This window comes from Pholcus phalangioides, unplaced genomic scaffold (genome assembly GCF_987345545.1).
Source record: "Pholcus phalangioides strain wild (caught in Gottingen) unplaced genomic scaffold, Ppha-v1.0 ptg000003l_1, whole genome shotgun sequence".
Classification (NCBI taxonomy): domain Eukaryota; kingdom Metazoa; phylum Arthropoda; class Arachnida; order Araneae; family Pholcidae; genus Pholcus; species Pholcus phalangioides.
This window is the reverse complement of record NW_028301596.1, coordinates 36,619,924-36,644,526: the sequence shown is the minus strand read 5'-3', so window position 1 is coordinate 36,644,526 and position 24,603 is coordinate 36,619,924. Positions and strand designations below refer to the sequence as shown.

Sequence of the window (24,603 nt, the reverse complement as noted above, 5' to 3'; positions counted from 1 at the left end):
ACGTTTCTGATCCCACCAATATGCGTTAGGAGGTAGGGGGCAGTGCTGACGAAATTTTGCTGACAAGGAGGGGGGGGGGTCAAAAATGGCTAAAAATTTGCTGACGTAATACTTCAACGGCCCCTAAGCGTCTTGGAAGGATTGAGTACAGTGTGCAATCTCAAAGCATCGAGAATTTTTTAGAAATAAAGAGATGTAGGCAGCTTTTTCTCAGCCCGAACAGATATTTTCGGGATATTATGCTGAGGTGAACTCGGAAAGAAGTCATCCTGTCTCCGCCGGCACTCGAATCCAGGCCCATCTACATAACGAAGGCAGTGTCGGGTCCCTAGTGGTGTAGATAGTAGCATCTGGGTTCGAGTTCCGGCGGAGATAGGATGGCCTTTTTTTCGAGTTCACCAAAGCATAATATCCCGAAAATATGTTTCCTGGATTTCTTCAGAAATAATTCAGGAATAAAACGAATAAACGATATGATGAAAGAAAAGGATTTTTTAAAGATACATATTTTTTTTTAAATAGTTTTCAAAGTTATTGACAGATGGCGCTATATGCAATACCTGAAGTAAATTTATGCAAATCAGTCCAATTTATGAAATGGATGCATGCGCGAGTATTTTTCATTCGATGTCGGCCGAACGATTTGCATAGATCGCTTTATATATGCCATATTGCTTTTCAGAGCCATCTAGTGTCGGTTTTTGAAACTATGTTTTTTCTTTAAAACAATCAGATCTCCAATCCCATTCATGCGAATCATAATTTGTTATTTTGTCCGTCGTTTCTTTTAATTAGTCTTTGCAGTTTCGACGAATTTTTGACGCACCCTGTATTACGGAAGGCGTTATCTCTCTCTTCCTTTCTCACGATTGTGCTGCCCAGGTATCAAGTTCTTCCTAATTGAAAAATGTTCAGATCCTGGGTCGTGTGCAAGAAACAGAGGAATGAGGAATTCTTACAGGGTGTAGGTATAGTAGCGCCTATTTCAATTAAGTCACACAGGTTTTTAGTTGCATAGCTGCTTCTCTGCTTGATGAGAAAAATAGCTTAGTTCAGTTCCGTATGGACCGAGCCTACACCACCTACAACAGAAGGCTTCCGGCCAGAGATCCTGACGTCACTGAAGTAGGCCATTTCACCTATATATAGTCGTTGGATATACTTTCTTTTCTTTCAGACCGAGCACAACTCAGGTCTATCACCATCTATGGGCGATTTACTACCTAGTGAGTTGTGCCGGAAGTGTAACTGTGTGTGTACCTAACAGTCTGAGTACGTATGTAGTGTTGTGTTTGATTTTTCAGTGACGCCATCTATGAATCATATATGCTCAACCCATGGCCCACTGGCCAAACGTGATCCTCGGGGTTATCTGATATGGTCAGCCACTTTAAACCTAATTTTGTGAAAATGAACAAGGCGGGACATTTACAGAACGCTTAAGTGTCCCCGTGGCACAGTTCCATAGTATTTAAGTGTGCCGTGGCACATTTTCAGATGACTCATGTAGGCCCCTGGCACATTCGCAGATTGCGACATATTTAAGGATCATTTGAGTGATGAGCGGCACAGTTACAGAGCACTTAAGCGGCCCGCAACATTTCCAGATCGCTTAAAAGGATCCACGGAACATTTAGAGATCACCGAATTGGTACAGGACCTATCAATAGGGGAAATATTAGTTCAGGCACCCGCAAACAAACTAGGGAAAGGTTTTTCCTCCCGTTTTTGGCGCACTCAGTAAAGATGACATTAAAAATATTCCATATTTTTATAAAGGGTGGTTGGGACGGCGTAAGCATCATTCAAGCCCCCCACCTCCCTGCTTGCCATCAAAAGTCAACAACCCCCTTGCCTTAATATTCTCTCATGACAAACCACTGAGTAGGAAAGCAATGTGGTGTCTGACCAGCACCTAATAGAGATAGAAGGCCTCCGCAGTCTGCTTGTGACGTCAGTAAGTAGTCCATTTTCCCTCAAAAATATTCAGGGGGAAAAAAATTCCCTGCTCGTGCCGGTATCATTGTTGTGAGGAAAAGAAATGATCGGGCTCAGAATTTGCGATTTCTACGCCTCACATCCAATCACTATGCCGTATTTGTGAGCCAATCAGGAAGATTCTACGCCAAAATAAGAAGAAACGGAATAGAATTTTCGTGTTTTAAAATGTGGCAAACTTGCTAGGTAGTCTGAACGACGTTCATGGCAAACAGTGCAGAGGCCTTCTATCTCTAGGAGGTGCTGGCCTGACTGCCTGAGAAGCACATATGAAAGCCTCACGAAATTACGGGCAGAAAAAAAACGGACATTTATTTCCCTGAACCATTGATAAATCTTTTCAGTGACATTCACTGATTATTTACAACTTTCGAATGCATAATTACCTGGAAGTTTTCCTGTTATTTCCCATCTTATACACTTATGCCAGGTATTTATAGACAATGGGGAATTATACACATATTACTTAGATGCCCAATGGCCGTAAAACGCAGTAGAATCCAACCAAGTAGCCATTGGACTTCCCATAGCAGTAGCTTTCAATTACTTTCTATGCATGAGAGACATAGATAAAGATCTATAGATGTTGATCTTTTTCTCTGGACAATAACCACATCAAGGAAACTGGTTTCTCTGATAAAAATCACCATACACATGTTAGTTCTTTTTCTGCTGAGAGACTGATCAACCATAACTGACAAGTCACTGAGTTTAATAACAATAATAATAATGTAAAAAATGTATATATAGAAACAAGTCCTTATTTCTTTTTTATCACTATTACTGAAGAATACGCGTCCACATTGATTCCGGTTTCGTTGGAGCAATTTGTTGTTCAATGTATTATACAATGAAAGATAAGAGACCATTCATAACATTCCTCATGTAATTTCAAGGTCGAAATTTATGGTTCATGTCGTCAATGTTGTGTGTACCTTAACTGGGAGCGCGTATAAAAAGATTCACGTATACTGTGATAATAAAACTTATTTAATTACTGGGTTTCTATTTCTTTTGCGTTCAATGGTCTTTATAAATGCATGTATCTGCCATGTAAAGACCGTGATGTTTTAAGATGGGGGGAGGGGGTTGAGAACCACTTCTCTCTTAGGCCGGTATTACACAGTAAAATTTTGATAAAAGTCTCGAAAAATGCAACCAATAAGCGCATCGGTTACATTCGAGCAAATGCAACCGGCGATCTTATTGGTGGATTTTTTTCAAATTTTATAAAATAAATTTTATCAAACTTTTATAGTGCAATACCGGCCTTAGGTATTAGAGCAGATAAAAACGGTTCAACCTCAGCAAGTTAGTCGCTACGTAGTTGTAGAGTTTTAAAATTGTGAAAAAGGTTACAGAGAAAGTTTTTGAATCCATCATTTTGTGACGTCAAACCACAGAAGACTGGTTTAGAAAGAGATTTTCCAGGATTAATCAAGAGAGTACAGTCGAATAATGGGATATACAGGGTTGCATATCTAACTACTCTAACCGCAAATTACTGGGGAACCGTAGACGTAGATCATAGAGGCGTACTTCCCATCAGAATCGCGTTATCCAAATAAAGTTGGAAAACCTCAGATACGTCATTCATGTTGGAAAGGGGTTATAAAAATAACTTTTAATACAGATCCTGCGCTCAAAACCCCATTAAGAAAGTTTTTCCCTGTCTCTCTACAGGTCAGTAAAAAAAATTCCATATTTAAGAGCAATATTTGCTGAGATAGTTGAATTCAAAATTTCGGGAAAAGTTTGTAAGGGACAGCATAATTAATGAGCTTGTCTGTTAATTTATGTGATTCTTTCCCTGATTTTCAGCGATTTTCCAATTCAAATATCTCAGCGAATATTGCATTGGAAACGTGGATTTTTTTTGTGTTGGTCTCAGGAGAGAAAGGAAAGACTTTCTTAATGGGGTTTTTGAGGACAGGGTGTCCGTATAAAAGGTTAATAATTTTTTTTTAATTTTAATAACTATACACCCCAGTCACTATCAAATATGATTGACGTCTCTGAAGTCTACACGTTATTTGTATACCTTTCTTTTTTATTTGGAACTATGTCTCTAAGGCAGAGATTACACTATAAAAGTTTGATGATATCCCTTTTATAAAACTTGGAAAACCCAGCCAATAAAGCTCATAGGTTATATTCGAGCAAATACAACCACCACCAAACCAGAACATGGCTCCCACTCTGTCCCAAGGAGCAAATACAACCGATAATCTTACTGGTTGAATTTTTCAAATTTTATAAAAGAACTTATATAGAAAACTTTTATAGTGTAATCCCGGCCAAAGGATCAACGGTTCACCAGTAATTCGCAAGCGAGAGGAGTTACCTATTCACCCTGCATAATTAACAAATACCGTACATCCGAGTTTCGCAAAATGTGCTGCTATAGTGCATTCTTTCTTTTCAATGCAATACATTTTTAAATATTTCTCGGATTATAACACGAAATTTAAAAATCCAACAAAAAAACACATCCTTTCAAAAACAAAACACATACACAATTAATAACAATCTCCTAGGAACAATTACATATCCGAGTAACAACTCAGACAACCGGGGGAAAAGGGGGAAAAAAATCCAAGACGCAAAACCTTATTAATAATTCCACCTTTAAAGCACTAATTATAATTACATTTCGTGCAGGATACTAAGATAGAGAGAGAGAGAGAGAGACGTCTTTAATTTAGTTTTCGTCAAAAAACATCGGAAAACACTGGGAAATTTCTTAACGGAGATACCCCCTTTTTGGGAGGAGAAAAATGTGAAAAATACCTCCCTGTCTCTCTCTCTTAAACATCGTCTTACGTTCTCGGGAAGCATTTAGCCATCAAAATTGCATCGGAGGATGCTGGGAAAAGGGTTAAGCAAAAGTGAGAGAGAGGACGGGAATTCCTCGGGATAGTCTCCTCTCTGTATTTAAAAAGGGGACGGGAAAGGACTACAGCGTCAAGACAGAAATAAGATGGGCAAATATTCTTATAAGAAGATGGAACTGGTGGAGGGAATAACCTGTTTACTTCACGGTCGAGGTGTTTCATTTGCCTTTTGCTCAATTTTATACTAGACTTTCCTGTTTTCCACAAATAAAAGTCCTCTCTCTCTCGTTGCCACTACTAGTCAATATATACGTTTTTATTATTATTTTACTTTAGTTGCGAACCCCTCTCTCTCTCTAGCAAATATTTTATTTTTCTATTTCCCGCATTTCCTAACACTCCAGAGGTGTTCATGCGAAGTTAACGCAAAGTAAATTACTGACTACATACAGCTTTAACCTCCTCTCCGCCGTCCGTCGGTCCTCCTCCAGGTCGTTAACTCTGATTCAGCATTAGAAAACGACTGACTTTCTTCTTGAGGGGTGGTCTTAATATAAGATTCTTCTTGACTTTGAATGTGTGTGTGTGTAAAGAAACAGGATCTTAACTTGAATTCTTTCCAGGCGGAAAATACCATTAGAGAGGGACGTCCTCTCGTTCCTCTTTTCCTCCGACTCTTCCTTATTTCGTTTATGCCTCTCGGTATCTTCATGGTTTGTGTAGGTATTGGAATGTCGTGGGAAATGTGTGTGTGGTGTTTTTTTTTTTGCTTTTAATAATTTGAGAGACAAATTATATACTGCATAAATGCTGAATCAGATAAATGCTTATGGTTAAAGTATGGTAATTTAAGTTAGTAAATGACGTCCGTAAGATTTTAATCTCGTTTGAAACGACTGGAAGTTTTTCTGAAAATTACGGGGGGGGGGGGGAAGGTGGTGTAATAAGTGAACGTAATATTTTTGTATTTGTTAGTTTGCTTTTTTAATGGTTTTGAGTCTCTTTATATGCGAATGAAATGATTCTTTCATTAACGGGCATTAATTCCAAATGTTTTCGAGTCTAAGTTTAGTTTTGCTAATAGTTTGAATGCATAGACAGTAATTAAATGGGCCGTTTTACACCCATATATGCTTATTCCAAGTACTGCTATACAGTCGAATCCCGTTATAACGAACACCAAGAAACCGGAGAAATCACTTCGTTATAATGAAGTTTCGCTGTAAAGGAATTCCATTGTTCCTATGCAATCTTAACTGGGCGTTTCGAGAAGTGTTCGTTACAACGGAATTTTCGCTATAACGGTATTCGTTAAAACGGGATTCGACTGTATATTATACAGTATTTCGCACCGTACGGATTTCGTATTTACAGACAAAACAACGATTTCAATTATGCAAAACAAAGGGTGCTCAACCTTCTGGGGAATGCGGGGAAACTTCATTGGTTTGGTATATACGTATCGCGGGCCACTTGAGTCATCCGCAAATGTGCCGTGAGTCACTCACGTGATCTGAAAGTTTGCCGCGTGCCGCCTGAGTTACGTGGGAATGTATCACGGACAATGTAAGTGATCTGGAAATGTGCCAAGAGTGCCACTAAAGTGATCTAAAAAATGATGCGAGCCAATTAAGTGAACTGTAAATATGTCACGACTCTCTTAAATGATCTTTAAATACGCTGCGAACCACTCAAGTGATCACGAAGCGGGCCGTGGGCCACACGAATGATCTGTAAATGTGCCGTCAGCCACTTGGAGTAATCTTCAATCGAACATTGTACCATTTAAGTGAACTAGGGGAGTGTGCCGAAGGTCACTCGAGTGATTTGGAAATGTGCTTGGGGTCGCTTGGTTGATTTGTATATGCACCGTTGGCAACTTGAAAGAAATGACCTGGATATGAGCCGTTGGCACCCTCATGAAAATGATCTGCAAATGCTCCGCGAGTCCTGAATTAATCGGGAAATGCGCTGCAATTTGATATAATCGTTCGTGGGCTACTTGTGTGGTTTGGTTATTCGTTGCGGGCCGCATGTGATAACTCTGAGGGCATTATCTGGACCGCTGGCCAAGGGTTGAGCATGGATGGGTGCTGTATAGCGTGAGAATATCTGATTCGCACAAAACGAATTCCTCTTGACGCGACTGACGAAATTTTCCACATTACAAAACGACTGATTTCTTCTGGAGGGGTGGTCTTTATATAAGATTAATCTTGACTTTGAATGTGTATATGCAAAGAATCAGGATCTTATGCTAGAATTCTTTCCAGGAGGAAAATAGCATTAGAGGACTTACTCCGACTCTTCCTTATTTCGTTTATTCCTCCGCATCTTTATGTTTAGAAATGTGTGTAGGTATTGGCGTGTCGTGGGAATGTGTATGGTTTTTATTTTTTGCTTTTAATGATTTTAGAGACAGATTGTACATAAATGCTGAATCAGATAAATGCTCATGTTAAAGTATGTTAATTTTAGTTAGTAATTGGTGTTCGTAAGGTTTTAATCTCGTTTGAAATGACTAGAATTTTCCCGAAATTAAGGAAGAGGGTGTAATAAGGGAACGCAAGTGTAGTTTATGCTACTTAGTTCCTAACGTTTTGTGTTTCTTTACATGTGAACGAAATGTTTCACTCATTAAAGAACATTAATTTTAAATGTTTTCGAGTCGTTCTTGGGAGTTTGAATTTCAGGGCAGTTTGTGAATATATAGAGAATTATTAAATGGGCTGTTTTTTATACCCATATATGTTTATTCCAAGCATTTTTGCGTGATATTAATTGGGATTAACAATTTATTGGTGTCTTCTGTTGGATTGAAAATATGTTGTGTTTTTCACAACTACTGACGAACCTCCATGCGACGTAGTCGAAGAAAGTCCGAAAATATTTCGTACCGAACAAAATCCACATTAACCGACAAAACAGTGATTTGATTGTGTCCTATACGAGAATATTCAATTCACGTAAAGCGAGTTCGTTTTGATGAGGGTGCGGCTATATGTGGGACTCAGTATCTTTCAGTATCGTGAATATGTATAGCAAAAATCTGGTGCATTGAATTCATAAACGAATTTCATAAAAAAACAACGATTTGATTATGTTCAACGCGCAAATATCTGATTTTCACAAAACGAAGAGGATTATCTACATTATAAGTTCTTCAAATGAGATTTTTTCAGTACTTTCGCAAACTTTTGTACGCTAAATACGACAACACACATTCGAATATGAGTTTTCATATCGTATGTTGCTATGACGGTTGTCTGTGTGATGAACTAAAATTTTAAAGAACACAAAGCATTTTCTAATATATATGTCAATTTTCGTGAATGAATATGTCAATTAAAAAAAAAAAAATTGTACGAGAATCACAGTGACATCTATAAGGCGCCATCTGGTAACAAGTTGCGTCATGGACCATTAGCTGAGATCAGCCAGACTGTTCATGTATGGATGATCAGCATATATGTGCTCCAAGGAGCGAAAACATTAGTATCTTTGTAGGGCAGTGGTTAATGCACTTTCGATTTTTATTCGATTCCCTGATTCCTAGCCCAATTCATGACCACATTGTATACCGTTTATTCTAGGCTTTGTATGACCCTTTTTTTACGGGTATTCCTCTATGTGACCATTTCAGTCGAAAAGAGATCCTCACAAACATATCGCCACTTATTTTCGTGCGTATTGAGTACCATTTACTTTCTAAGCCTGTGAGAATTTTTGAAATTTAACAATGAAAGATACCATTTGCAAACCGTTCGGATCAAAAAAATCAATTTCAGTTTGAAAATTACGAATTTCACGAATATGCAAAAGTTTCGTTTACTGCCTATGACGTTAGATATTGCATAAAGTTCCTATAATTTTTCATTGGGAGGGTGCACTTCTGGAACGGAATTTGATCGAAAATGTTATCAATCACGCTGAGATTAGCATGTCTTGGAAAAAAGTTTGATTTGAACTGCTGTTGTTCTCGTGAAGAGCACAACGTATAACATCTAGCAGCTCTGATATAATTCACACAATCCTCAAGATCGTCATTTTTTTGAAAGTTTGAGTAGACATTTGATAATCTCCACTGAATAAATCAAATTCTGATGCATTTTAGAACAGGGGGTGCACAAACTCCAGCCCGCCAAGACGATATATTCGGCCCGCGAAAAGTGTTCCAGGAGAAAATTATCAATACGCAATACGATAAAATCCCATACGATAAAAATACGGGAAATTGGTATTCATACTGGATATCATCAATTATCTCAAAAAAGTGTCAAATGTAAATGAAGTTGCGAAATATAGCCAAAAAAAACATTATCAAAGGCAAGTAAAGTTGTGAATTTCAGTAAAAAAATAACAATAATACAAATCATCTTCGCAAGTGAGGTCAACAATTATAGCCAAAAAATTGTGTACAAAGAGAACTGTCCAAGGCTAGTAAAGTGCTAATTATACAGCCAAAAAATTATCAAAACGTAATTAAGCTCTCCAATTACAGCTAAAAAAACTGTCTAAGGCAAGTGAAATCACCAATTACAGTAAAAAAAAATTGCCTACGGCAAATAAGATTGCCAATTACAGACAAAAAAATTTCAAAACAAGTAAATTTACCAATTACAGACAAAGAAACTGTGTGAGACAAGTAAGATCGACAATTACAGTCAAAAAATTGTCAAAAGCGTTAATATGTGTTATGAAAAAATAACCTCCATTCTTTATTTAAAACATCCAAGTATTGGATTTCCTTATTGAAAATAAGGGAAAATAACGGCACATTTTGTGAAAACGTTGGGAACAAAGACGTACTTTCAAGCAGCTTTCGGTTGGAACGATCAAAATTACGGAAATTTCCTGTAAAATACAGGTCATATGTTCAGCCCTCAACATACGTATACAGGTTTCTGGCAGAATTACCGCATATCTTGTTCGCGTACTCAAAAGGTTCCGCACCTCTGCTATAGAGAATGGCAAACTCGCACAATAGTGATATTATTCTACTAATGTTTCCACCTCAACCATCCATCACTGACAATGGAAAAAAAACAACAACCGAATATTTTGCACTTTCAAGTACTCTTCCACAGAAATATCCATCTCCAACGCTTTCTAGACACGGCTCCAGTGCCAGAGGATTAAACAGAACACATTCAAAATCACCGCAAGGCGTCAAGATTCCGGAATCTTCCATTTAAAGCGCACAGACTCTCCTTTTAATACGATATCTAAGAGAAGGAGAATCAAGCAATAATCTTTAATTAGAAATAAGACGGACGGAGGAGAGAGAGAGAGAGAGAGAAAACAACAAATTCACGCGGGCGGACGTAAGCAACTGCATAATTTAGTAATTCCGGGCTAGAATTCTAGATCTTTCTCCCGTTTTTTTCCCCCCGTTCGAGAGGGAAAAGCGAATAATAGAAAAAATAAAATAAAAATCCCGTTGAAATGAGAAAAACCGAGAGAGAGAGTTTAACATTGTAGTAGTGTGTGTGGAGGAGTAAACGTACATAAGTTTGCCGAAGGCGCCCAGGGACCCATTAGCAAACATTTTTATTTTATTTTTCCCGCTCCTTTTTTTTTCGTATTCCAGTTTTTCCCTCCATCTCATCTTATGGTTGTTCGAAAGCACATTGTCTAATTAAAAACTGCCTTATTGGGAAAGAACTAAAATGGGAAAAGAGAGTAAGAAGAGATGGTGCCATCCATGGCTTTGGCTCCTGGATAGCCAAGGGTTCATCTGGAAAAGGAACAAGAGAAAAAATTGTACCGGAGAGGAGAAGGATTCTGCATTAAGTTTCCGCATCCGCCTCTTTTTTATTCGATTAACGAATGGTGGTAGATGGTTTTGGTCGATAGACAGAGAGAAGGTGAGAGGTTTTTTGGGGGGTCGGCAGGAAATTTAGGAAAAAAAATTTTTTTTTTTGCAATTCAATTTCTTTAGATGGGTGCTTTCGATGAATTGTGGGATGGAATTATCCTGGAATTTGTCTCTCTCTCCTCTTTCTCTCATCAGCCCTGTTTTTATGGAGTTTTTTCGGAAGGTATTAAAGGGAAAAAATAATTGATTCGTGTATGGTAATCATTTTTTTTTTGTGGAGCTATTATTTAAAAACTTAATCATTTTACCTTCCATTTAAACTGGTTTTTTTTCCTTCTGTAGATGTTGTTGCCTTGGGATATTAATAATCTGATACGATCAATTGACTCTTTTCTTGTTGTTGTTGTCGTTCATTTGGGATTTTATTTTTGATTTTGATGATGATAGGTTAAATACGTAAGGTTCTAGTGGGTATTTTGGTTTATGATATCTGGAATCTGTTTTGGGGGCTTGGGATCTGTGCAGAGGCACATTTATGGTTTTCCAGCCTACGGGGGTATATGGATTTTGCCGCCTTTCCCCCATTGTAGTCCAATATTCTTGACTGCTCTTTCCTCGAATTCGCCGCCAAGTGCGCCGCTTGGCACCCCCGATTTCACTCGATTTCTAGATTTTTGTTTTGAAAATGAAGAGAACAAACTCATAGCTCCCGCAGTCATGGTAAACTCAAAAAAAATGTCCAAAACTCGAATGACAACACTGACTTTTCATCCATTGCCAAGTGATTGGCGTAATGAAAACATATGAATGGCTTTGAAACACTATCTGTAGCACCATAAACACCGCTGCAGAAAGCAGATGAAGAAAGAATATCTCTCTCACCAAGCGGTTGGTGCGCTAACCCCTCTGATGGGGGACTTTCTGCTGCAGTAATGTGATCTGCATCGGTGATTTGCACATGTTTTTTTGTCTGCGTCTAAACGCTGGCGTTTATCATGCTTTTTTAAGTACGGTTTCGAACTCCATTTACATATGTTTCCTTCTTTATTTCGGCAATAACTTTGCGCTGCAAAAAGAAACTAAATGTTATCATTTCAATTTTTCGAAATTTTGCTGCTGTAATCGTAATGTTGAGAGCTAAGTTTTTTGTTTGTCTTCCCGTTTTTGAGAGCATACTCTGAAACATCTATACCACGAATTTAATTTGCAGTTGTTGATTTTTGCGGCCACTAGGTGCTCGTACATCGCAAAAATTATTTCATGATCACCCTGTATGTATACAGCAGTGGGAAGACATACAATATTGCCGGCAACCAGCGATGACGCGATAATAAGTATTACATCAAAGATGATACTGGTCCCCCCAATATTGTCAAAAGTTTCACTTTATCTCATCCATCCGAATTTATTTCACTCACCCACCATTTCTCTCCCGACATACTCTGAATCATTCAGCAACGAGGAAGAATATCTCACTCTGATCAAGGAGAAGCGTGTCAGATGTTCCAGACACGGAATATCTAAATGCAAACCGTCTAGTCTGTTCTCGTAGGAATTTTTTTACGAGCAATGCCATCATTTTCACCGCGCTCTTCAGCATCATCAGAAAGCTATTCCTCCTATGGAGAATTCGTTACTTTTTATAAGCTGTGATCGAACAGAAACGCGCTTCCTACAACGTACATACATACATAGGAGAAAAAAAAAAAAGAAAAGAAAAACTTCTACCTCACGAAAACTCTATTTCCCATCAAATCGCTATCGAAGACCGTAAGTATGATAGTAGGTAGGTAGGCAGGTATATACGCGGCAGGCAATACCAACGTCGTCCTACACCATTTTCCTCCCTAACCTCCAAGGAACATTTTCCTCTTGATGCATCAACTTCTGGCTGCCTTGAAGCTGAAGCCAGGAATAGCAAAAAAAAGAAGTAAAATGTTGCCAGCACTTCGGTAAAGGAAAATCGTGATCGCTCGAAATTCCACTCCTGGGACGAGAAATATAGAGATAGTACACATATATTATATATATGAGAAAAATAATAATAGTAGTAACGGTAAAGCAACAAAAAAAAAGCCACCTACCGAAATGCCATAGAAGTAAAAAAAAAAAAGATACAGATGGTTGCAGAGAAATGCCCGAAATTTCTATAGTGGACACAATATTCTAGCAGCGATCGTAAATGACATGTGCCGGTGATACCGTAACGCAAAAAACATACCGTTCCTATATCGATATGTTCGCGTAGTCTATTTTCTTGGCCATCTTTTGTCCATTTTTATGATGACCACTGTTCAAACGAGACACCTATTGTCCGTCCTCACATGATATTCTCTTTCATCTCGGTCCATCGATGGCTCTTGTATAGATATTTTGTATTTTGGTGTGTTTTGATGAGTTGTTTTTTTTTTGCATCGGAGAATCTTACTGAGAAACAAAATGTATAAAAGCCTGCGTATACTTTGATAAGAGAGAGATATGTTTTTATATATCTGCGTAAGATATACTGTATTTAGAGCATTGGATATGAGGAATTCAGGTTACTTTTAATGCTGTTATTACTCTTGCACCCTTGATCTTAATTTTTGGAAATATCTCACATATACAGTTTTTCGTAGGTGTTAGTTTTGTGAAAAAATTAGATTAATTCAAAAAAAATGAGCAAGCAATATTCGGATAATTGAGAGATAAAAACAAAGTCCCTTTCCCTTAGCACAAAATTTTGAAAGAAACAGGAAAATTTTGAAGGAAGAAAAACTATCCCCAAAGTATCCCTAAAGTCCCCAAGCAAAAATCCACACTATACTGCAAAAAAAAAAAGTCCCGAAGCTTACTATGTTAATGGAATCATAACCTATTTATGATCATGCGACTGAGAAACTAGGACAAATCCTGATAAAAATCAGGATATGTAACGCAAATTCACTGCTACAAAAGCCGGGATGTCTCGAAATTTTTTTTCAGAGGGCGTTATAGTGTCAAATTGCAAGGAAATTGCCCAAAATACCTATTGAGACCAAAAGAATCGGCTTTTTTAAGATTTAGTTCAGAGAGTGTTCTTCAAACTTTTCATACTACAGACTACTGAAATTATGTGAAAATTTCCGCAAACCGGTATGAATGGGAGGAATAATTTTCAAACCAGTGAAAAAAATATATATTAAGAGAAAACTTCCCTAAACTTCTTATTTATTAATTCTCACATTTTGCTAACATAAATTAATACGAGAAACCACGTTAAGTTAGAGCCGTTGCTGTCACTTATTGAATAAAAGTAAAACTGTTTTAATTCTTAAAATAAAATAGTTTTTGGTTTTAAAACGATGAGCAGAATTAAATTGTGAGACGAAACTATAATATTCTTATTATTATGCAACATACCGGCGTAAATTTTATGGCCCAAAATACTGATAAATAATTTTTCGATGATTATAAAAGTAATCTAAGGAAAACAAATACGTATTGACCATCATTTTGGCACACGTAATTTACATCGATATGCTTCATAAAAAATATATAGTATTATAAAAATATTATGTTTGTTTTCATGCTTCGTACCGGTTTGAAACCAACAAGCAACCCTATTTGAAAAAATTATCAGGTAGTTCAAATTTTATGTGATAGGTGGCAGCAAAAAATATTTTTATGATTACTATTTTTTCCGATATTTTTCTACAGTAGAGCAAATGCGCGTAACTTTTCTGCAATTTTCAACTCAATCACAGAATTTATATCCATTACGGAAACTATATATTGCAAAAATAAACCATATAATAAATAGTTTCTTTTTTTTCGGAAAAATATTTTTTTACGGCTTTTTACAAACTATAAGTCTATTTTCTTCCAGGAATACTATTATAATATACTATTTCGCAGGAATTGAGACTTTCCGTTTTTTCCAAAACAGTCCAGTTGCAGTATTTGAGGGCCCATTATCGCAACGGGCTCGTGAATATTAGGATCGTAAAAACTGATCAAAATGCGTTGACTACGGATTTGCATCATGGGTGCCAAAGAAATCATTTCGCGCGTATAATCACGCATGTGTGTAGAAACATTTGCATCATCGTCGGTGGAAAAGTTGAACAAATGGAAGCGTAATATTCGGGTTTGGGTATGTTGCCGAGAAAAATACATGCCGGGTCGAAATTTTTACATGACCCGAGCATGCCGGGCAACAAATTCGTTTGTCCCTGACTTACTCGTATGTATAAATCACATGGAATAGAATGGTAGTGATCCTTAACCCTATAATAAATATGATTTCTTTTGTATTTCATTAATTTAAAACGTATTCTTTATAAATCAATATCAATACAAAACAAATCGCTGAATAAACTTATCAACATTATTATAAGATTAGAATATTTAGAAAAAACAACTGACAAAAAAAACTTGAAAACCATTCTCTTTAGAAATCACTACCCATAAAGTAAATTTATGGAGGGAATAAATTTACGGACTGGATTATGTAAATCCAACTTATCAATTCCAAAATCCCATATAAAAGCTAATACCTATATCCACATGCCCTTTTGAATTTCCTCTCTTTAAATATAGAGTGTATATATATAAAAAAGACCTTATTTAATTCCCCATTGACGATCAACAAAAGAGAGTTTCTATGGCAGCCGGTGGTAGCCAACAGCAACCAAGGGAAACAAATCACGTGACATGATGGGGGGAAGAAACAAAAGAATGAGGGTGGGGGGGGGAGGCCAAAAACCATCATCATCATCATCATCATTGTCTTAATATTCCCCAGGTCACCTTAAGGATCCAAAGACGATAAAAATTTCAGTAGTAAAAAAATAATAATAAACATGAAGAGAGAAGGTTGAAATGATTCCCATAGTACATTATCGTCACACCTTTGTGTTCTCTTATTACGGAGGATAGATTTTTAGTGTACCCATGGTACATTTTTTTTTTCTCTCTCTTCTCCATCGTAAATTACAGTTAACTACTCAAAAAATACATCTAGTCTATGTCTCGAGAGAGAGACACTAAAATGTCTTGGAAAAAACGCATCAACATATATATTCCAGGGGGTCTTCAACCTTTCAGATATTACGGGCCAAATTAAAACTTTGTGTGGAGTCAGCGGGCCACACTGCTGCATTAAGAATTGAAAAATAGTGTCCAGGCTTTAGAAGGATTTAATGCAATAAAAATTGACGGGCAAAACAGGCCCAGATTTTTATTTATTCCGAGATTGTTCTTTCATTAAATATAAATTTTCATTAATTCAGAAATGGTTTTCTTTCATTAAATATGAATTGTCATTAATTCAGAAATGGTTTTCTTTCATTAAATATGAATTGTCATTAATTCAGAAATGATTTTCTTTCATTAAATATGAATTGTCATTAATTCAAAAATGATTTTCTTCCATTAAATATGAATTTTCATTAATTCAGAAATGATTTTCTTTCATTAAATATGAATTGTCATTAATTCAGAAATGGTTTTCTGTCATTAAATATGAATTGTCATTAATTCAGAACTGGTTTTCTTTCATTAAATATGAATTGTCATTTGATCAGAAATGATTTTCTTTCATTAAATATGAATTCTCATTTGATCAGAAATGATTTTCTTTCATTAAATATGAATTCTCATTTGATCAGAAATCATTTTCTTTCATTCATTAAATATTAATTTTTATTAAGAAATTACTTTTTTTTTATCAAGTATGGAATTTTATCAATTCAGAAATCATTTTATTCCATCAAATACGAATTTTCAGTAATTCAGAAATCATTTTCTTTCATCAAATATGAATGTTGTTCACTAATAAAAAAATTAATTTTTTTTTATTAAATATGATTTTTTTCTGAATTTCTGGAATTATTTCTTTCATAAATTGAAAAACAAAATCAGTTATCTTCTATGCACTCAGAAACTACTTTCGATAATTCTAAAACTATTTCTTTATTAATTATGAATTTTCATCAATTATAAAATAACTTGTTTCAATAATTCTGAAATTATTTATTTCACAGGTGCTTGAAATGATTTGAACATTTCTGTGGGTAAACTGTAAAATATTCGGATATATTTTGTCTTGTTTTATCGTCTTTGAATTTCAAGTAGTTACTAAATATTTTCCCAAAATATTGCGATTAAGACCCCAGATTCAATTGTTAAGACCAGTTTTCTTCAAACCGCTGGTCCAGGGACCGGCTTAGGTCCGCGAAAAAACTTAATAAACTATTCTACTCATTACGTAGTTTTACATTTAATGAATAAAGTCGGTCGTATATACTGATGCTACATACTGCTTACGTATTTTTGACTGCAAATTTTGGTTTTAGGTTGGTCAACAAATTAATTCTTTTATTAATGCATATTTTTTGACGGTCATCAAATTATTTCGTCTATTTACGCATCTTATTGCCGGACCGCAAATTGTTTTCCTTCTTTTTTGCTGGTCTTATGTTTGGATTTTTTTCTCCTATTTATTTATAACCTGTCCGCAAATTATTCCTCACCTATTTATGCATTTTCTTGCTGATCTGCAAAATTATTTCTCCTATTTATACATTTTCTTGCTGATCTGCAAAATTATTTCTCCTATTTATACATTTCCTTGCGGATATGCAAAATTATTTCTCCTATTTATACATTTTCTTGCGGATATGCAAAACTATTTCTCCTATTTATACATTTTCTTGCTGATCTGCAAAATTATTTCTTCTATTCATGCATTTTTGGCCGGTCCGCAAATTATTTTTCCTATTCATGTATTTTTGGTCGGTCCGCAAATTATTTCTCTTAGTTTGTTTCTTATGTTTTGCCTTTCGGAATTTTTTTTGTCATATTTATTTATATATTTTCGATACACAAATTATTTCTCCTATTATCACCGGTCCATGAAAATTTTCAACAATGTTCGGTCCGCAATTATAAAAAAAAAAATTGGAAAATATTGGTTTAGACCAGTGTTTCCCGAAGCGGGCAATATCGTCTTTTGGGGAAGGAGGCTACGGGTATAACGTAGGATAACTATGTATTCTCTTGAGTTGGGGGCGATGAGAGGAAAAAAAGTTCTGAAGATGGGGAAAGGGAACAAAAAGTTTGAGAGACTATGGTTTAAAGAGGTGGTTCTCAAACTTTTGTGACACGCGGCTCCCTTGCCCTACTCATCGTTCTTCCACGGCTGCCATGGATGGTTTTATAGATATTGTGCAATTTATAATAGATCCATTTCAATGCACATCAATACCGAAAGCTCACCGCGATACCCCTGACAAAAGTTTGACGACGCCTCTAAAAGCAACGGTGCTCACTTTGAGAAACTGATTTAGACTGTTGCTTTCTTTCCCAAAAATTCCCTCTTCAGAAACAAAAAAATATATATTATTTTTCAAAAACACAATTTTTTTTTTAATTTAAAATTATGAAACCCATGAAATTGAAATATTTCATTAACTCATAAATAAAATAACTAACTGAAAGATAAAAAATATAATTACTTGTAAGGAAAAGAAAATATTGATATAATGATAAGATATTTCGATTTTATAGTTGAAATGAGATTTATAAACTGTTATACATAAACTAACTGCGTTATACATAACTATATAACTGTTGTATATACAGGAAACTAAATGTTATACCGAGAAATTTTCATTGAAATGGATCTATCGTATAAAAATATATTACAAAGTTCCGGAAACTAGAAAGTACCGGAGATAGTGGAAGAACATGTATTTGCGATTCTCACATAGTTCTTAGAAGATTAGCGGCTGCTATTGTGTGTACCTATTTTTAGTTCGATTCCATGAAAATTGTATCACCTGCAGGAAAAGTAAACGAAGTCGAAGCATATTGGTATAAATTTGAGCTAGAAATCACGATCGTAACTTCGACTAGAATTCGTAAAAGTGCATTGAAGAGGCAAAATATGATGCGAAAAAACGAATAAATGGCTTTAAATTATTAGAAAATGGTGAAATCGTCGAAATTCAAACGAAAACAACTAATTTTCATTCATTGTTACCAGATATTTCGCTTCAAAGTACATTTTAGATATATTATTAATAATTTATTACATAATTAATAAATAATTAAATTAAGAAAAAAAAGAATAATTAAGAAAATATATAGTGGGATCTTTTTCCTCGTTGACGGACACCTCCCATTAAAGAACACTTTTCTGATCCCCGGTCCTATGGAATAGGGCTTTAATATAGTTTACTCTACAATACCGGACAGTCCCGATATCGGACAGTAAAATCAGGCAAACTAAAATTTTTTCCCACAAATTTATTGATTTTTTGTCGTAAACCATTCATCATGTTCAACTAAGATTATGTATAATATCACGCTCGTGTTGGTAAACACGATAACTCTCCATTTAATTAACTGAACATAAATATGATCTAAGATGGTCAATTCGAACGGTAATATTGGTTCATAAATGGTAAAATTTCGTTGAAAACATGTGAAGAAAGCCAACATTCCAAGACTGATAATGTTGTTATGAATGTATTTTTATCTTCTTCTCACTTATTTTAATTAAATTTTATTGCAAAATATATGTAGTACCGGTAAATAATGATTAAGTGGTTTAATGAAGAACGGCTATAATTTTTTTTCCATATTTATCTGACTTTCCAACTTCATTTAGGAAACCACGCATAATCGTCAGTAAAAGTAATAAACGTGAAACGTAACCAAACTTTCTTTATCGAGAGAGACCATTGGTGATTATGGATAACCACTGGTGTATCACTTTTCACGCACACAGTAACATATAAATTTTAACATTAAAATGTTTAGGAACCAATTGTTACCAGAAATCAAACGTCTTATAAATGTGAAAGTCATATAAACGAGGTTTCATTGCATATCGTACTTCCCCATTAACGGACAAAATTTTTGGTCCCATCAGTGTCCGTTACCGAAAGGCTTTACTGTAATCCTAATCATATACTTAAAAGTATAGTGATTTCCCATCAAATGAGAAAAAAAAAATCAAAACAGAATTTAATTTGAAACTAAATTTTTCCAAAATTTAGAAGGAAAACTCATGTAACTGATTGAAAAAGAAAATCAATTCCAAAATTTCAAATTTAAAATAAGACAGTAAAAATATCGAAATGATGCGAATTCAGCAAAAAAAAAAAATATTGCCATCGGATTGGTTTAAATAATCAGTCTCACCAAAATTACTCTCTCACTCTTTTTCCAATCTCTTACGCCACTGGCTTCGGGCGGCAGAGAACTTATGCAAATATCATTCGGATTCCTTCTTTTTCTCCTTCTCCAAAAATCAATATTAGGAATAAAAAAAAAGAAAAAGGATGAAACATATTTAAACGAAGATAGCAAAAAAAGAAGGTAAAAGTACAAATACCTCGACGTGAGGGAAAACGGAATTTTAAAGTATTTCATTTGCATTCAAAAATTGCTGACGACACGAGAAAATGTCGCCAATGACTTTTCCTTGAAGTTGTTTGCGTTTCGCACTTCAAAAGCGAGAAATATATATATATAATTTTTTTTTCCCTTTCCACTAAAAAGTTTCCGGTTTTTTCCCCCAAAAAAAATAGGGAAAAAATGTATAAAAACCAGGGAAACTATTTTAAAACCGATTCCTATCAAACTGTTTTTATTCAGTAATGTTAGTGTTTCTTTGTCTTTTTTTTTTAACTTGAAATGTTTCAAATTTTTTTTTTTTTAACGTTGAAAGAAAAGTTTTAGGATTTTTTTTTTCCCACTTTAGGGAAAAAATATTCAGTGATTTTTTTTTTTTCTTTTTCCCCGTGTCTCAATCTTTTCACTTTCGCTTCGATGCACGAAATCGGGATCATATGTAAAAAGGATGTTTGATGCTAGAGATGTATATTTTTCTTTTTTTGCAACATTTCCGATTTTTATTCAACTGGAATTCACATGTAAATCAAGTCTCAGTAGTGCTCCGTAGTTTTTTTATTTTTTTTTTATTTTTGGCTCGTATGATGTTTTATGCATTTTGAGTTTATCGCCCAGAACTGTTCGTTGCTCAGCGAACATGAGAGAAATGTATCTGCGAATCGGAACTCATCATGCTGTTGAACGGATGTTATTTCACAGTTGTTTTCGATGGCAGTGATACTTCCTCACGCGCTGTGTGGTCCGATATTCAATACCAAAAAAGTGTTCTAAACTGAGAGTTATCATTCTTTGCCAGTTTTGAGCCGGTTGAATGTGATACTCTTGTGGTTTTGGCAGTGTACGACATCGTTCGAACTGAAGGCACGTATTTCTGTGAGAAACATTCTCGATTCTATTCGGCTATAACTGAAATCACTGTGATGGGACTGGATCATTCAATAATTTTTGCCACATACACTGATTAGCCAAAAAGAATCAAGCATGCCAGATTGTCATACTAAGAACTCCCTTAAACGTATATTTGAAGGAATTGTCCTACTGTAACGCACATAAGGAAACCCTCCTTGTCAAAATTGATGTCCCAAAAATGCGAGGAAGTTTTTATACATGGATGATATTGCCGCGTTCTATCTTTCCAACATTTTTTTTCTTCCAAATTTTAGGCCTAAAATATCAGGGTGTTTCTTATACACGTTAAAATACGGTAAATAGCAAGTAAGGATAGATTCAACCGTGTAAATGATTTGGCATCTGTAAACCGTTTTAATTTGATAATTGTTGAAATTTTAAAACACACATAATATGAAAATGAATAAATTGGCGAAATCCTTAATAGTAGAAATAAAGAAGCTAGCTTGGTCCCCAAAATATTTCGTATCTGTATTTTGATCAAGTGAATAGTTATCTTATTTTAAATTATCTCAATTTGCGGACCGTCATCAATAAATAAGAGAAAAATTAATAGTAGGGAATAATTTTCTCACAGTTGTTTTCGATGACCGTGATACTTTCTCACGCTGAGTGGTCGTATTCAGTACCAAAGTATCATAAGCTGAAAGATATCACTCTTTAACCACACTCACCGACTGGGTGTGGTTCTTTTGCGGTTCTGGCAATGTACGCGAGCGATAACACGACGCTAAATCGTTCGAACTAAAAGACACCCATTTCTGTGAGAAATATTCTTGATTCTGTTGAGGAATTACTGAAATCACTGCGAAGATATTGAATAATTTTTGTCACACGGTTATTTAACACTGATAAGTTAAAAAATGGGATGGTCTGTGTTTACCTGTTAACGTCAAATTGAAGGAATTGAATAAACGTAATAAATTATTTGGCATCTAAGGATTTGTAAACGTATTTAACTTGATAACTCTTTAAATTTTACACACACATTTTTAGCACACACACAAATTTTGAAACCCACATTTCAGACAAAATTTTAGAACCTTTCAGACCCGAGCATTCATTTCTTGGAATTTTCAAAATGTTTTTGCGTTTTTGATACAAATGCATTAAAAACACAAATGCCATAAAATCTTTATTTTTTTGTAATTTTAATTTTTTTTGTGAAGAAATAGTTCACTTTTCCTAACTTTTTTTCAGCCAGGATATGTAATGCAGGGTATATTCGTCTTCACATAAAATTTTTTCCAGAATTTTATTGCTAAATTTTATGTAAAAAATCGCACTTTTCCCGGAAGCCATCTTAACCCCCCCCCCCTTCCTGAAAGTACAACTTTTAGTGCTGCCCTCTCTGATGAAAGCTCCAAAGTTCATGTTCAGCATATTTTTACTTAAAACTTACACAATCCTTCAAGTCAGGGCTTAACTCTCTGAGGTCGAAAGGAAAAACTATGCAGTGAGAAAAAGCAACCCACGCAATTGTGTCATCAGGGTCTGAAAGGGATATTGCCATAGACTTTCCTCTTTCAACGGTATATCACATTAGTTTGTAAAGTTTGTACTTTTGAAGCTATGCATGATTTAGAAGACACCACACACACTTTAAACAAAGAATGGGCCAGTTTTGACACTTTATATTTTTAGATTCCACTATCAGTGTTCTTCAACTTTTTTAAAACAGTGGGCCGACGAAAGTTGCCGAAGAATTTCGGGGACTGGCGGGGAACAGAGAAATAATTTGCTAACTGGCAAGTTATTATAAACAAATTGAGGAAGAAAATAAATAGTAATAATTTGCAAACCAGCAAAAAATAAACAGAAGTAAAAATTATCCCAGTTATCGGAACGGGAAAAAAGTGACTAAATGGGGAAAAATAATTTGAGGAACAGCGGGGGGAAAATTAAATAGTAGAAATAATTTGAGAATCGGCATAAAAAATTGATGAGAATATACATATATGAGTAATATTTATGAATGAATAAAATATATGAGGGAAAAATAATTTGCTGACAGGCAAAAAATAATAATAATAACTGAATGAAAAAATAAATAAATTAGTGGGTGAAATAATTCGCAGCCCTGCTGATGGCTTGGACAGACATAAAAACCAATATAAATAAAGTATATTATTTATAAAATTTAAAATTATGAAGTAGCTACATGTGAATCGAGCGAAATGTTTCACGGACTGGTAATAAATTCCCACCGACTGCGGTCCGTCGACCAGTGGTTGAAGAACACTGTTCCAAGGGAGATTTGCATTATTCACCTTAGGACATTTAAGAAGTCCTCAGTTACATAAGGTGTGTTCAAATTATGTGAAGTGAGCGAATAGGTATCAGGACGCACTGAAAATTATTTCGTGGAAAATCATGTTCCGAAGTGCTTTAGAGAGTAATATTAGATCACAATTAACTTCTGAAGACTCACGTTGTCCAACCGAACTTTGTACCATGGAAATTCTTTACAGGAAATTCCTTACAGGGGGAATTCTTTTATGAAGCAAAATTCTTTAGAGACCTTCCTAAAATACCATTGTTGCTTGCAGAGTAAAATCGAAATATCCAGTCTGAAAATCATCCGAAAAGTTTATCAAACTTACCTACGAAGAGATACATCGTGTGAAGGGCAGTGAATATATTCTTATCCTTTCATCGTGGGTCCTGGAAGTACTTTCTCTGCCTATAAAAAAAGAATTGGAAATCCTCGTTAAAGATACGATTTTTTTTCACAATTTTCTACCCAAAAAAATTGAAAAAATAATAATAAAATAAAAATTACAATTGTTAAATAGTCAATTTACCGTCAAAGATAAAAAAACCCACCGTACCGTGATCAGGTATACCCAGCCGTAATCGGAATATCGAAACGGTGTCCTAAATATTCAAAGGAGCATAAATATCGAAAATTAATTATTAAAGCTAATTGACTAATGATACACCAGTTCAGCTAATTTTTTCTTATTATTGTTGACGTCACTACAAAATGGAAAATGCAAATATATTTCGGAAATAGATTCCAGTTATAAAGCTGCCTATATGAATAATTATACATTGTTATACATAATTATACAGACTATGAATAATTTGCGACCAGTTAATGATAATCGACTCTCTAACGTTACAGAAATAATCCCCATAAAATTTTAAACCTCTATAACACGTACTTCCATTGTTCTTTATTTTCAGTGATATAATGAGGAAAACAACAAAACAAAACAATGAATAATCAAAAGCATTATTGAAAAAGGAAACGATTCTAAGAGGCTATCCCTCCCACTCAAAAACACATAATGAAGCCATTAATGAATAAATAAAACTTCCCATTCATGTGTCCTTACAATAATATAATTATTATTGAACAAGAATGGCATAATACATGGGAGAGAGAGAGAGAGAGAGAAATAGTATCGAACTTTTACCGGGTATATATACAAAGGGGGCGAAGAAAAATGAATAAATAATCGAGCTCGAATATAAATTCTAATGACATTTCTGAGAACGTGCTGCAGCTGCTTTCCATAAAACTCCCGCGATCATTAAAAAGCGTGTCTCGTACTGGAAATCGATTAAAATCAAAGCAAAAAGGCAAACCGAACACCACCGTCTATGCATGTACGTATGTATCCAGGGGCGACAGGAGATGATACCTACTACACT

At 35.2% G+C, this 24,603-nt stretch overlaps 1 long non-coding RNA gene across 1 annotated transcript in view; it reads right to left on the bottom strand.

Moving 5' to 3' along the window:
• The window catches only part of LOC149088478 (uncharacterized), a 197,830-nt gene that overhangs the window by 135,872 nt on the left and 37,355 nt on the right, over nt 1-24,603 (bottom strand). Inside the window, exon 2 of the long non-coding RNA XR_016195405.1 lies at nt 23,547-23,626. This is a non-coding gene — a long non-coding RNA (uncharacterized LOC149088478). The remainder of the gene's footprint in view (nt 1-23,546; nt 23,627-24,603) is intronic.